This window comes from Streptopelia decaocto (assembly GCF_964273445.1).
Source record: "Streptopelia decaocto genome assembly, chromosome: 3".
In the NCBI taxonomy this organism is placed as follows: Eukaryota; Metazoa; Chordata; class Aves; order Columbiformes; family Columbidae; genus Streptopelia; species Streptopelia decaocto.
This window is the reverse complement of record NC_138656.1, coordinates 39022804-39038798: the sequence shown is the minus strand read 5'-3', so window position 1 is coordinate 39038798 and position 15995 is coordinate 39022804. Positions and strand designations below refer to the sequence as shown.

Here is a 15995-nt window from a genome sequence, read left to right as displayed (position 1 = left end):
ATTTCATGCCTTAGATTCCCATCCAAAAGTAAACTAAGAAGCGCAGCTCATATAAAGCAACCAAACAGCCCATAAGCCTGTCACTGCTCGTTACATCACGATCATTTGCATTTAAACTACAATACACAGCAGCGTGATCCAATAACTTTTTGCTCAGAGGCGCTGTACTGACCTGTCAAAAGCGCCCCGCATCCCGTGTGCGCAGCACAGCTCAACGTGTGCGTGCACGGGCACCCCCCGCTGCGCCAGGGACCTTGGAGGTGCGCGCAGGCACGTGAGCTGCCCCTGCCTTACCCCACCAGGACGCTGGGTGTTCCCCGCCCCGCAGCAACACCTGCCGGGATGCCCCCACAGCCCGGGCAGGCCCGCGGGCAGACCCCGCGGCAGGCCCGGCCCCACCTCGGCGCGGTGGAGCGGCCGGTAAGCCCTCCCGGCCCGTTGCGCATCAACTTTTGCATGTGGGCCGCGGCCTCCATGATGGCCGGTGCGGGGGGCGGGCGGGGGGGCCGGTTTGTTTACTTGCAGCCAGAGCCGCCGGCGGCGGCGGCATCACTTGAGTGCGGCGCTGCCACCCGCGGCCTCGCTGCTATTCTTAGCGCCGGGGCGCACGGGCGCGCACACCGACACGCACAGAGCTTCCCAGCGGATAAACCCCCGCGGTTCCCGGCACCGGCGCCCCGGCACTCGCACGCACGGCAGCGGGAGGCGGCGGGGGGAGGGAGGGAGGTTGGCGCGCGCGCCCGGCGGGGAGGGGCCGCCGCCGCCGCGTGGGAACCGCCGGCCCCGCGCCCGCGCAGGCAGCGCCCCCGGGCGCGCGCCCTGTCCTGCCCCTGTCCGCACCCCCATCCCCCCCACCCCGTTACATAACCTCTCCCCGCCGAAACGCCCCCGCCCCGCCCTTCCCCACCTCGGCCCGGCGCCGCCGGGAGGGCGACCCCCTCCCCGCTCCGCTCCCGCCCCGCCGGCGGCACTAGGCCACGGGCGTCCGCGCTTCCCCGCCGCCTCCGGCCGCGCAGCACCGCCGCCCCCCCGCATCCCCTCGCACGCCGCCGCCCCAGCGCCCGCCGCCGTCCGGCCCCTCCCGCCCCGTACCTGCAGAAGCGGCGGCGCCGCGGGCGCTGCTGCGGAGCCGGAGGGCGGCGGCGGCTCCGGGGGGAGAAGGGGAGGGAGGGCGCCGCTGCCTCCTCCCCTGTTCCCCCGCCGGGCTCGGCGGTCCCTGGTGGCCGGTGTCTCGCGGGGGCGGGAGGAGGCGGCTCCGGCCCCAGGGCGCTGGCGGCGGCGGCGGCTACATGGAGCTGCGCGCCCCGCTACGCAGGGAGGCGCCCGGGCGGGCAGCGCGGCCGCAGCATCGATGCGCGGGGTCAGGAGGGCGGCGGCTCCCCCCGGCGCACTCACCCCGGAGCCGCCCGGGCCCCGCTCTCGGCTCCTCCCGCCGCCTCCGCCAGGCTCGTTATTGACTTTCAGGAAAACTCCCGACGTCACTGGCTCCCCCCGAGTGTCTCCCCCTCCGCGGCGGCGGCGGCGGCGGCGGCATCCCCAGCTCTCGCGAGAACCGCGGCGGAGACGGGGGGGCCGCCAGACAGAGCGGGGGGAGCCAGACAGAGGGGGGCGGCTGAGGTGAGGGTGGGGGAGGTGGGGGAGCGGGGGCGGCGAGGCAGCTCGCCGGGGAGGCAGGGAGGGGCGGCGTGTCCCGGGTGGGGAGCGCGGGGCCGCGGGTGGGAGCCGGAGGATGGATGCGGGCAGCGGCGTCCGCCGGTACCGGGCGCCGCGCCTGGGTCTTTCCTTTAGACTGAGCCCGGTGCCGGCGGGTGGTGCCTGCCAGCCCGGGACGCGGCCCGCCTGCTGCCAGGGAGCCGCCGCAGGGTTCCTGCCCCTGGCAGAGCCGGGGGCCGCCCAGACGGAGCTGCCTGCCCCTGCAGAACAGAAATGGGGCTGCCGCGCCCGCGCTGCCGCTGCCCCTCTTCCCGCTGCGGCTGGAGTTTGCAGCAGCACGTCTCCTTGCCAGACCCGCATATACATCCCGAGTTTTATTTCCTTTGTTCTCGCACTCACGCATTTACATTCTCCCTGCTCTTGCCTTGGTACCCAGAGTGTTCCACTTAGCTCTGCAAACTCTTCCAAGAATAAAACTACCAGTTACACAGCAGGCAGCTGTAATTCATCCCTTGTTGAAGTGTTTAATGGATGTACCAACCTCAAGATTGCTAAATTATCTGCAGACTTCGAGTTATCCCAATGGGTAAACAAACATCTAGAGAAACGTTACACCACCCTTCATCGGCTCGTGACTCTGACATTTCCTGTTGCCACAAGCAATATAGCAATGGAACTGGTGCGGCAGGGCAGCGGCGGTGCGGGGTGCGGAGCCCGGCGTCCTGCGCGCTCGGCAGTGGTGCCTCTGGGGCTGCACAGGCTGGGAATCCCTGGCCTGCAACCTGCTGCAGTAAAGCCGAGCGTGGTTCTGCAACTCTAATCAGGGTCTGAGGTTCGTAGGTATGGTGCCCTCGACAGTTTATTTTATGGCTAAGTGGCTGTGTGTACATACAGGAGTTTAATGCACATAACTATGCTCTCTATCATTCATCATTTAAATAGTACACACAGATTAATTTTCTGCATAAATGCATCTATTATACTTGTAGTTGGCACTAACTTGTGTCAGAACCTGTTAGTGCGAAGTAGAAACGGACGTTTCTGATTGCTGAAATAAAAATAATTGCACTGTGTTTGTATTGTATCAGTACAGAACCTATTCTAGAAAGGAAGACATTCATCAGTTTATCTTTAGAAAATGAGACAAACCAGAAAATGTTTCATTAGGATGTATCCCATTTTTGTTTTTTAAATTTTCCTTCCTTTCACATCCCATCTTCCTCTACAACCATTTGAGACATCACTCCTCCTTTTCCCTGCATCGCTACAGGGCTTCAGAGAGACTTTTTAGAGGATCTAAATAATCACATGAGTTGGCACAGGACTAGAAAGTTGCCTCCAGGGGCAGTGAATTCTTTCCCTGCTGTGGCAGGCAACCACACCAATAATCCCATTCATAAATCTGCTGAGTTTCCTCTCAGAACTATGAAGTTCATTTGCCGCACTGTTGTAACTATCAGGCTGCAGCCTAAGCTCTCTGTGCCCCTAATTCTGAAGAAAAGCAAAATTTATTATGTGTTTGAATAAGGCAACTTTTTGACAAAGAAGTTAAAAAGGACTTTGCTAAGCACTACTTCCTTTCCCAGAATTTACCAGTCTTTCTCAGAAGCACTTTACTAAAGTGAGTATCTTACAAACTATCAATATTTACAGAGAGACATAGTATCAGTTCTTAAAATATGTTTATCCACTAACGTCTCCTTCAATCACTGTTGCTATATTGCTCCTGAAAAATGAAAGTTCTTGAAATGTGCCTTTTCTTTGCTGCAATTCTGCTGAAGGACCCAGTACCCGGGGCAGCATAAATCTGCATGGGCAGTAGCTGATAGACTGGCAATCAACTGTGCAGATGCCAAATGTTGAGTGTGAAATCCAGGCCCACGGAAAGTCGTGGTATTTCATTACCAGTCAGAGCAGGAATTCATGTTGCATTCCTGTTATATGTTAGTCCCTACCAATAACAATCACAAATTTCTTATTAGTATATTTCTATGGTTGTTTGCCTAGTTTATTTCTCCTAATTTTCAAGAAATCACCTGTGAGATCCTTTGTTTATGATGACAGTAAGTTGTCTTAAATTTATGAATAGATACTTGGCATACATCACTTTGGAAAATCTGACATAAAAGCACGTTTGTTTACATCTAAAAAGAAAAAAAAATACACCGAGGTAATAATATTTTTATTAGAGAGGATAATATTTATCTACAAGAAAATAGTCTTTTCAACATTTTTAATTTTTTACAAACTGCTGAAAAAGAAATGGTGGGCTGAAATCTGTCATACTGATCTGGAGACTAAACACATATCTTTTAGCAGCACTAAGGATAATTTTATCTATACAATGTGGACAACTATTCACAGACAAATCTCTTTTTTTTTGCTCAACATGACTTTAAAATCAGATTCACCGTCATCTTACTCCTCAGAAATCAAATATCATTGTTCTGTTTGGAAATTCATAGTTGTTAGCTACTCCTAAGATTCTGATGCTGCTCAGCTTCGTATACCGGCCTTGATGTACTGAATGTAAGCCATCTTTTTTGTATGGACTATTAAGTGTGCTATATAAATAAATGCTACTGTGCAACAGTTTTGGGGTTTTTTTGGGGGGGTTTTTTGTTGTGCAGTTTGGTTTTTGTTTTGGGGGGTTGGCTGGTTGGTTTGTTTTTGTTGTTTTGGGGGGGTGTTGTTTGTTGTTTTGTTGTTGTTTTCCTTAAGGCATATAATCATTTTACTGCTCAATATCTCACTCTAAGGCTTCAGAATAGTTTCTTGTAAAAAGTTAATGACTGTAAATTGGACAGAAATGACCCCTTGATTAATAACCAAATAGTGGCATTCCTGTTTCAGAAATAACATGGTTATGATGTATATACTGTGAACATAATGAGGTTGTAGGTTCTCCAGGAATGACATTATTTTCAAATTAATCACAATGTGACATGAATTTAATCAACATATTAACAATATATGCTAATAAAGTATTGCAATTCATGTGAGAAGGACAATAGGGCTGCATGTAAATTCAGGAGAACATGGGGACCTCAGACATTACATGTTCCAAATACAGAATCATGGAACAAACTGAATAAAACCCATTCCTTGTCATCTATACTGGCACCACCAAGACAGGTGATAAACTTTTATATGATCACTTATATTCATAATTTCAACAGAAACCAAAAGGAAAACCTACACATACTTTCTATAAATTCTGTCCATTCTAACGCCAAAAAAAAAGGGGTGCACACCTTGTTTCACTTAATATGTTTGTGTTAAGTGTTATCACTACCAGAGTGATATGGTCTAAGACTACAGAGATATACATCCTGCAAATAAACAAATAGGAGATGAGAAGATTCTGCCTGCAGAACATGGGCTCTCTCTGCCTCTATGGATTATGTCACCTTCAGTTTAATTTCATTCCTTGTTCCTTGTGTCAGCTAATAAGCTTGTTTCCATATAAGAATGCATTAAAAACAAAACCAAACCACCTTGAAGCATAGCAATTAAAAACAAAAAAAAAAAAAAAAAAGAAAAAAAAAAGAAAATATGAACTCCCTATTACTATCTACTTTATTATTCCTTGAAAAGCAGACACCTATCAGTAAAAACTAACTGACAAGGGGGCAATAAATTTTGCTCTACATAAAGTGATGCTCAAAATGTGTATTATACTTTTCATTATAGTGAAGTTGAGGTGTTGCCTGCAAAAGTTGTGGCTTAAGCATTACTATACATATAGTTCTGAAACAGCTGAAGAGTCTATTGGTGAGCTTAAGTTCAGCCGTTACAAGCAGTGAATGTGTTCAGCTAAAGTTGAGCTGTAACTCTGTATTCCCTGTATTGTCCTAGGCACACAGACACTTCGGGACTTTAACCACTACGATCCAAATTGTAGTTGTTTCTCATGACAATTGGATTCCTCACATAAAGAAGGAGTTCATTGTAAAGCTGCAGAATTCAGATAAGACATGTAGGAAAAACATGGGCAGGGGATGTTGCAATCCACTGGACACAGGGAGGAAACAAAACTAACTTGTGGTTAGTTGGATTTTACAGTGCGTTTATTTTCCTTTCTGTCACATTCACTTCTAAATAACTTTATTGCTTTAATCTCTTTCTCCTTTGCCTTTACTCTCTTTCAACCTTAGTTAATTTCTTTTTGGAATTTCTGCCTCTGTGGTTGCCTCAGAAAGCACTATCCCACTCCATGTCCCTGGATATCTGTGATATGTTTGGGTAAAAAGCATTAGAGTAATTCATTTATTTCTAATATATAAAGACTTGAGAAAGAAAAAAAAAAGCTGTGTTTTGGTAGACATTCCACCAGTTCCATTAAACTGCTTCAACATCAGCTGTCAATGGCTGGCTGAGCTGATTCACCCAGCTGATTGCTGGGTGGCTTCTACATATATTGTAAAAACTGTCTGGACACAGAAAGTTCTCCTTTATACAGATGGACACAGTTCATCTGTGCTTACAGAAGATACTAATATACAGACTCATATTATTATTATTTTAGACCTGCAGGGTGTAGGCTATCTGTGAATAGGTGGTAAAGCAAGATAGCAATACAGGAATTATTATTCTGTCCACCTGTTTTGCTGAGCAGCACTATAATTATGTTGAACACAGTAGAGACTTTGGATAAAAAGCTGTCTAAATATCAGTTGATAGTATTTATTTTACAGTGTGTTATTATTGCTTTATTATTTATCCTCCAAAGACCTAAAAAAGTGTTTTCCTTCCCCTTCTTTCCTGTACTACCACACACTAGAGCTCTACAAACACAGAGGAAGACACATGCCCTACCCCAATGACCTTACCCTGCTTTGAAACTAGATATGACAGTAAGGATGACAAACAACGGAAGGGAAGGATGGGAAGAGGGCAGTAAGATTACAGAGTTGCACAGTTTAGCTATATGATTAACTTAATATATAGGCCTTCAGCTGAACTTGGAAATTTTTCCTCAGTGAGAAAATAGTTTCCGTGGTGCACAGATTTATCTGAGGGAGGTCATCTACTACAGAAGCAACAAAAAAAAAAACGAAAACCCACCACAACCAGCCTGTCAGCCTAAGCTTTTTTCTCCCTCTCTTGCCTATCCTATTTTAATATCATCAACATAGATAAAATATGTCTTTCACTAAAACTGTGCAATTACCAGCATACAGTGATTTCTCACACATAACCTTATCTGTGTCCTAGTCTCACTTAATTGAAGTCAATGAGAAAATGCCAGTTGAGGCTAGTTAGGAGGATCAAGTCTGTAACGCATGAGCAAAATCAGGGAGTATAAAGCTTAATGGAGAGAGGGACAGAATTTTAAACAAATGTCTTTGGGCATTTTGTGACTGGGAAATTTTTCACCATGTGTGGTCCTGAGGGGGTCACGGCTGCCTGAACAGTTAGAAGGAAACACCTGAGAAGAAAGATGGCTGCTGATGGAGGGAGGGGGAACCATCCACCGCCAGGTTCAGTCCAGATTTTTGCCTTTATTTAGAATGTTGGTCTGTCTTTGACAAGTGATTAGGTTATCGGTGGCACAGTGCACCTCATCTTTTACTTGTGTTACTTAGAGTGTCTTCCTCTACCTGTCACTACAGTGCAGACTTCAGGGTATGATTTGCTGGACTGATTTCCTACTGTATCAATACCTGATTTGTAGCTGAGACAGCCCTTCATCTCTTCAATCTGTAAGAGAGTAGCTGAAGTATGAGGAAATTGTTTTAGAGTCAACCATAAAAGTATTCTACCAGACTAGACTGTTGACTACTCTCATTGCCAAATGCTACCCTTTATCCACTACATGTCAGAAAGTACCTGCATTTTCTGGAAACTAAGCTGTGACATGAAATCAAAGAACAAACATGAAGCTTTAGGAAATGAAGACAGATTGGGGTTGCGATAACAAGGACCTCCTCAGATCTGATAAGTATGTTCTTGTTAATAATGAAATATAACGAGGTACTAAAATATTAATGGAACATTCATTAATAGTCTTCAGAACTGAAGGACAGATTGCCTTGAAGATTTCAGTTACCTTACGCTAGTTTGACTGGTTTAACTAGAGATAGGTCTGCTTCATACAAGGCAAAGCTAACAAAAGACAATGCTGAATCTTTCCCTTCATACCTACATATTGAATATAGGAATCTGGTATGAAATAAGAGGAATAGCTACAGTAAGATTTTTCTGCCAAATTTGTTAGCAATCTGTTTAGTAAATCTTGATGATAACAGAAATCTGATCAATTATTGACCTCTTTCTAACTTTGTTTACCACGAGTGAAGGAAAAAAAAATGTGCATTAGCAAAGAATGGCAAGTTGTGACTAAGTGCAAGAGACAAAAGTATTCACCCATCCTCTCCTAATGCCAAGATTTGAACAGGGTGCTCCTGAGCAGATGGTTTAACAGACTAAAGCATTAGTTTGCTGATCCTCCATGCTGCTAATTAATTCTTCAGTTTACTAGGATTTAAGATGATTGTTAAAAACAAGGCTTCTCTTAAAATAAACTTCAGGTAAATGCTATAAAATGGTGGTTAAGATTTTCATGGCTGCAACAAGAATTTTCTGTATTTTATAGAAAAGACATTCATTATCTTATTGTCCTAAGTACCATCCTTAACAATTCTGTCTCTGAAATTTTCTTCTTATAAGAATATGCTTTTGTTTTCCCAGCTAATTAATCCTCTGACTTCCTGTTGGCACTCTTGGGTCAAGATTATGTCCTTGACTTCTGTGAGAATGGCATATATATAACCATGGGAAGGATTTAATCTTTTATAATAAAATTGTCCCCTCTCCCTGAATTGTTTTAAGCCCATTATCATGCAAAGTGTAAAAACTGAAATGTCTTCTTTATTGTTTTTGAAGCCATTGTCATTCTAAACAGTTAGGATTTCATGTAGTAATTTATTTCACGTTAACGTTAAAATGATGAATGCTCCTTAAATATATTAAAATGCAGTATTGTAGAGTAGCTTGCTGCCTATTAGATTTAGACAGCAGGCAAATAATTAATTTCTTTCACATTTCATTTTTGTATCAATTTTATAAACTGGACACCGATTTGAAGACAGTAGAACTCTACCCAACAGAAATTACAGAAATTATACCACAGAAATGGAAAAAAAAAAAAAAAAGAATCAAGCAAAAAATATTCTAAAATAACATATTACAAAGTAGGAATTAGGAAGTAGGAAAACAAGATCTTGACTTACTAAAGCTAAGGCATAAATTTTGAAGTCCCATCTGTCGTTGCTTGCAAAGGGATGATCCATGCTGACATTAGTGGACTTTGAAAATTGTGAGCGGACTCTGAGAATGTCTCTCCAGTTGACTCACGATGGCCTAAAAGAAGCTCCTTTTCTGTGATCTTGTTTTGCTACAGAAGGCATTGTGAAATTCTGCATTTTATTTTTGTGTCCTGTTTTGTTACATGTATATTTGTACGCACCTTCTGCCACCTTCCTTCAGGTAGATGTTTGGATTTAGTGGTTAGAATTCAGAGTTCTATGTTATCTCTGTATCCTCTCCTTCTGTCAAAAACATCATTGGTTGGTTGTTATGCTAAAAACTCCTGGCAATTCCCCTTTCAGAACAACAGATAAGAATTCTTATTATTGTTGTAGGGAATTCATAACTTGCCTCATTCTATAACCTACCCATCTTGTAAACCCAGAAAAAGCTTTTATTATAGGTGATTCAAGGGTGAATTTTTTAGTAAGCTGTCAGTATGTCGTCCTCATAGAACCAGTCTTCAGCTCCTTTCAAAAAGTAATTTTCTTATACAAAATAACTGCAAGGAATTTTTCAATAGTTTTAATCAGTCCTTAAGAGGGAACCTACACTGAGGCCACCACAAATACAACATATTTATTTATATGACATCTGGACTGAAATGAAAGTAACACAAAAAGGTGCTTGGGTGTTGGAGCGATAAAGGACTCAGCAAACAATTTGATTCAGTGTGAATCACGCTAAAGCCATTTATTACAGAAACAAGCCTCCTTATATATGCGACTATATTCTAATCACGCATCCACGCTCCAAGCATGGATTCGCTAAATGAGTATCATGGGCTGTCCATGCACTGGAGTCTCACTGATGATACGTCCGATGATTCACGCCACGCCAGGACCCCGCTGATTGAGGAACGCCCCTCTTTCTCACAGCAGATTCTATTCTCAGCTTCTCGAAGCAGCCTTGAGATTCCTTTGAGCCTGACTAATTCAGCAACAGATCTTTATCTATCAAAACCCCTCCACACTTGGGGTGACTTAATGTTAGTAAACTTGAAGTATTAATTTTAACAATTTTAGATAGGTGGGCTATTACCAAAGCAACACCAGAATACTATGCCCAGCTTGTGCTTATGTTTTAAAGGCTGCTGAGAGAATTAAAAATAATTTTAAAATTAAAAATATGATGTTGAATTCTTGCTTTATACTGAAAGATTACAGTCTGTTCTCTTTAAGAAAGGAAGAATTAGGATTTTGTACCATGTGAAAAGTTGTTTTCTGTATAATAAATTATGGGAGAGCAATTCAACATATAAAGGCAAAGGTCTTTCTTATGGGTCTTTGAGAAGATTTGATGAATGAAAACTGAGAGCAGACAAACTCAACATGGAAGTACAGCTTTAGCAGTGAGGAGTATTACATTTTGGAACAATATTAAATTGGAACTATTTAAGCAATATGTGCTAGATTCCCTATGACTTTAGATCACAATTAAATGCCCTCGTTCAGCTCACCTGAAAGTACAGTCTTGATCAAGAAATTAGGAAAATACTGAGGTCTGCATGAACTTGGCAGTCCAGATTGATGATCATAAAAATCTTTTTGGTTCTAAAACCTGTGCTGGTAAACAGCTGGGTTTTTTGGTTTTGTGGGTTTTCGTTTGTTGTTGTTATTGTTGGTTGGTTTGTTTGTTTTTTGGGGGGATTTGTTTTTGTTGTTGTGGTGGTGTTTTTTTTTTCCTTTGAACCCCAGCATAGTGATCTGGAGACAAATATTTGCTGCTAAATATAGACAAATATAGATCAAAAAATAAGATGTCCAATGGGTAGTGGAACTGAGGAAGCTGCGATTCTTTATAGATTAATTCTGTCCTGTTTCACATATTATTACATCTCTCGACTCCAGCTGCTATACAGATCCCTAAAATCTTGGCTCTTCAAGAATACACAAAGTCCTCCCTATGTGCCTGAGACCCAGACTTTGCCATATAGAAAACACTGACTGTAGAGAGCTCCCCCACTCACTGGCTAGTTTTCATGAGAATTTTAGGAATTTACTCTCTCTAAGAATTTTACCGCTCTTTGAAACTTTTTTGGAAGACGGAATATAGATAAGAAGTTATTAGAAGAGAAAGGACAGGTAGGGAGGCAGATGTGCATAAATACAGGCAGTGCAAGAATTTCCCTAGTTACCAACCTGAAAATGATCAGAAAAGCTATCCTTATGTATCTACTTGTCTTACCCTAAATTTTAATGAAAAATTCAAGAGGCTGAGACTGCTTAAACAAATATCTATTGTAGGAACAATCCTACACGTCTATCCTATGCTTTACACTAGTACCTGACACTACCAAAGTATTAAATGCCATTTTACTTACAAACCAAATCTAGTCTTTTCCAAGCTGAACAAAACAGCTTGCTTTACTGCACATAGCAATGCTACACAACAGTTTTGGACAAGGAAAGAATAGGAGATTATATTTAGAACTCTGAGAATACTTAGGATGTAAAAATCTGTTTGCCAACCTTTTAACTTGATCTACGAATCTGAAATGCAAATATGGTTGATATTTTTCTAATTACGTAGCATCTTCTTCTGGAAGTCTTTTCACTTTTGTCCCTTTTTGATCTGAAAAACATTTTTGCCATGGCCTTAAGATGAAATTTTGAATGAACACGAAACATTTAACTCCCTTAACTGGCCAAGAGGGCTTGCTATCAGTAGGTGCTCCAACTATAATATCTCTTTCTGAATCATTAGTATGGGATTGTAATATAGTAAAATCTCTTTACTTTTTAACACACAAACCCGAAATATATTTTGAGTTGAGAAAGTGCTTTGTACCATAATTTCATTGAGGTTATCTATTTGACTGTGACTTTTTTGTCATAGCTAATTATAAGTGATTCATTAGAAAGTTTAAAACTCTACAGAAATGTTTAAATATTATAACACGTGGCTCTTACTGCATAGTGGTACTTTAAAGTATTATGTTTATCTTAAAACAGAAGAGTAAATGCACTTAACACTGTTGTTCTTACCTTCTTGAAGCAAGTTATAAGCTTATTCCTTTGACTCCTCTACAAACAGAACTCACCTGAGCAGTAGTTCCATTGAATTTTTATCATTTGTCTTATTTTCGGGTTATTCGTTCCTCACTAACTTTCATTTGTGCGGATCAGTTCTATGCAAGTGGACCTGCCACTCCCACAGCTTTTTATTTCCCACTTTCCAGTTTTGAACAAAGCTAGAAAAGGTTTCCAAATCATACTAAAGGCCTGGGCTCAGTTCTGCATAGGCTATAGGTGAAAATTTGAATAGTTTTTCCCACTGTCCCAGTCCTCGCAATTGTTGATAGGTTTATTTGTTTCAAAAGGATTGTAATTAAGAATAACTGTGTAATAACTCTTGAGGCTGACTATAGGACTACAAAGAATCATGAGAATAAGATGAAAATGGATTTCAGGTCTTCATTCTTGATTAAATTTCCCAACTGCACATTTAGAAATCTAAGTTATTATACTAGTTAGAAGGTGAATTCCCTGGGGGTTTATCTGTTGTTAATGGAGTCCTGGCCTGAATCACCTTCTAGAAGAACCTGCCTGTCTCCATTTGCTTTGTGGGTGGTCTCAGCAGATTTTCTTTTTAATTCAGAAATGTAATTTGGGTGTCTCAAGTTACACAAAGTGAATATTGTCTTGCTTTTACTTATCAATTTCACAGCAATTTCTTCAAATTTTAAGGAATAATTTGATAATAGACAATACTGATACAGAAGGAAAGAATGTTTTGGTATTGTGCTAATTACCATCTCAATTTCATTCTTAGATCACGTTCCACGGAAATAAATGTCCTTTGTTTCTTGTGGTGTGAAAGAAAAAAGTTAATTGTTAGAGAAGAGCCCTATCCTGACAATAAGCCATTGTCACTTTAGGTTAGAAGAAGTGATAAACCCTTTATTCTTAATCTTTAAGTATTTCCCACTGTGTGCAAGATGCTTCCTAAATGTTTCAAAAACATATGCTCTGAAGAAATTCAAATCTTGCAGTAATTGAATACAAAGAAGTCAGAAAACTGTGAATGACGGTAAACAATGTTTGTACAGGGTCCACAAGACAGAAGGTAGTTTTTCGTAAGACTTAAATTTGAACTAAATGGGTATCATGGTTTAATCTAGTTGACAACTAAGCACCATGAAGCTGTTTACTCATTCCCCTCAGTGGGATTCAGGAGACACTCAGAAGAGTAAAAGTGAGAAAACTTGTGGACCGAGCTAAAGATTGTTTAATCAGTAACACAAGCAAAGCAATACAAGGAATTAATTCACTACTTCCCATTGGCAGGCAGGTGTGCAACCATCTCCAGGATGGCAGGGCTCCGTCATGTCTAACAGTTAATTGGGAAGACAAACACCATCACTCAAAACATCTCCCCGTTCCTTCTTCTTTCCCCAGCTTTATATGCTGAGCACGTGTCATATGGTGTGGAACATTGCTTTGGTCAGCTGGGGTCAGCTGTCCCGGTTGTATCCCCTCCCAGTTTCCTGTGCACCCCCAGCCTACTCGCTGGTGGGGTGGTGTGAGAAGCAGAAAAGGCTTTGACGGTGTGTAAGCACTGCTCAGCAATGAGTATAACATCCCTGTATTATCAATGCTGTTTTCAGCACAAATAAAAAACACAGCCCGATACAGATCACTATGAAGAAAATCAACTCTATCGCAGCCAAAAACAGCACAATAGGCCTTTTGATGAGTTTGTGCAAGCTGTAAAGTTGATACAAAAATATTTTCAGCTCAGAAGCTGAATGTGACAGACAATTATTGAATTCCATACTATAGGTTTGTTCCCTTGGAGGGGGTGAGGAAGCATTTATTTGTGTTTCTCCTCCCTGCCTAGTTACAAATTTTTGCACTGTTTGTAGAAACATAATACTTTTGAGATTTCTATATCCCTGCTGAGTTTGACAGGAATTGGATAATGGATTAAAAATTATTAGGAAAAACTGGAAGATGAAGAGACAATGACAGCATAAGATAACTTGATAACCTTAGGAAATGAGGCTGAAACCTATGAAATTTTGATGCCCTCAAGTTCAGAGGGCACTGGAACAGCGGAGGTCTTCAGTGACACTTTATACTTGCAAGCAGCATTGTCTTCTTTGCATCTGGCTTCTCAAACCATAAATGAAGTGTAGACGTCAGTTTCCCCAGCTTCAGCACATGGGACCACGTGGAACATCTGGTAACAATATTTTTAATTTCCTAGGAGTGCAGCAGCACAAGCTTTATAAGTAACATTCAGTGTCTTTTTATCTTTTAGTGGAAATCTGTTTTACTTTATAAACAAGGAAGTATATCATAACCAAAGAAGTAGATGTAGATGTAGCTGTTGCTGCTGGCACTAAAAAGGTACAGATGCAAACACCTGAGCTTTATATTAACAATCTCAAATAATACTGAGTTAATTCTATACCTTGCAACCCAGGAAACTGAACTGCATATCTACGTATAACCTGTGAGCAGTATTTCTCAACCTTCAAACACTAAGTCCAAGTCTTAATTTAATTCCATTATCTGGGAGAGGAGACTCATTGGGAAGTAAAATGAATAAATCTGCAATTTTGCTTCAACACCTTTCTGTGGTGATTTTGTGATTATTTTAGTCCATATTTCCCTTTCACAGTTACGTGGCCAATGAATTTGCTGGTTGCCAGTTTTCCTTTTTTAAATATCCCTACAGTTATGAGAAAATTGTCCCTGGCTGAAACGGACCAATTCTTTGGTGAATTCACCTCCTATCCAAGAGGTGTGCTCCCAAAGCTACCGGAATCCCCAGAGAGGGATTATATTGTTTTATTTAGTTCACTCTTTTGAAGCTCCAGGTACTTTTTGAACCTCTAAACGTTTGCAAAACTACGTTTCATTAGTGGTACCAAATTCAGTAGTCCTTTGTAAAGATCATCAACATATCCATTGTAGAAGGTGATTTGAGAAGCACTCATAAGGGTGGTAAAACTTTTTGGAACTGCTAAAATCAACAAGAAGAATATTCTTAAAGTTCAGTTTCAAGTTCCTGTGCTTGTTTTAGACATATTTGTAAGAAGTCTTTCATGTAGTCTTTATTAATATTTTAGTTTAAATTCTTTATTTATAAGAAGCCATTCTTCAAATAGATCATATAAGTTTGCTTAATTGCCTTCTGAAAATCTTGTAATTCTTGTTTTCTGTGTTTCCAATTATAATGAATGTTCTTTTAATTGCACTTTGGCCTGATTATGCTTACTCTCATAATGAACTCTTGTGTCTTCCAGTCCAGAAATGTCTTTCCACTTTGTTAACTGCTCTTCTTGATGAAGTACCTAGAGAATTGCTTGCTGATTAAATTCATTCTTCCTTTATACAGTCTCTTAAATCAGGTGTCCAAAACAGTAATTAAATGAGAAAGAACTTCTGAAGAGATGTTTTTTTCTCCTGTAGAATAATTCGTTTTGTTGACAACTCTATCACTAATTTGTGATTATAATGTATACATGTTTTTTCTTAAATCATAATTCTGGTAAAAGTATGTTCAAATCACTTTGTAATTGAAGCTATTTCCTGGCATTTTTATGTTGACATACTGCATTGTTGTCAGTAGTCCTGATTTTCACGGGTTCAAGAACTATGCCTTGTCTGTTTGTATGTGATCTTAATATAATTTAGAAAATACAGTAACAAGTGAAGAGATTCTAAATAAATTATCTCTCAGGGGTTATGGTAGGAAGGCAGTGCTAATAAATTCTTCCTGAAATCTGAGGTAGTGGAGTAGTACAAGTTTAATTTATACCATGTTAGTAATTTTAATTAGGTTACTGAACAGGAAAAGTCAAATTAAAGGTAGGTAAAAAAACCCCACCATTTAGTTATCCATGAGAAAGACATCAATTGCCCAGAAAAGCAAGTTTTTCTGAGCAACTTCACCATTCTTACCAAGCTTCAATACAGAGAATGGCATGGAAATGCAGACTGATAGCTCAGTCAACATTCACACTCAGTCCTTGGATTCTTCATTAAGTCTCCTTAGACTCTTCATTAAGGCTGCAAGAA

General features: G+C 41.5%; 1 protein-coding gene across 2 annotated transcripts in view; it reads right to left on the bottom strand.

Moving 5' to 3' along the window:
• Window positions 1-1521, bottom strand: part of AKT3 (AKT serine/threonine kinase 3) — a 160967-nt gene extending 159446 nt beyond the window's left edge. The window contains exon 1 of one of the 2 annotated variants that reach the window (XM_082049701.1): window positions 1093-1521. The gene's annotated coding sequence lies outside the window, so the exon portion shown is untranslated. The remainder of the gene's footprint in view (window positions 1-1092) is intronic. The other variant, XM_082049702.1, reaches the window with a different exon arrangement.
• Between the last annotated feature and the right edge of the window lie 14474 nt (window positions 1522-15995).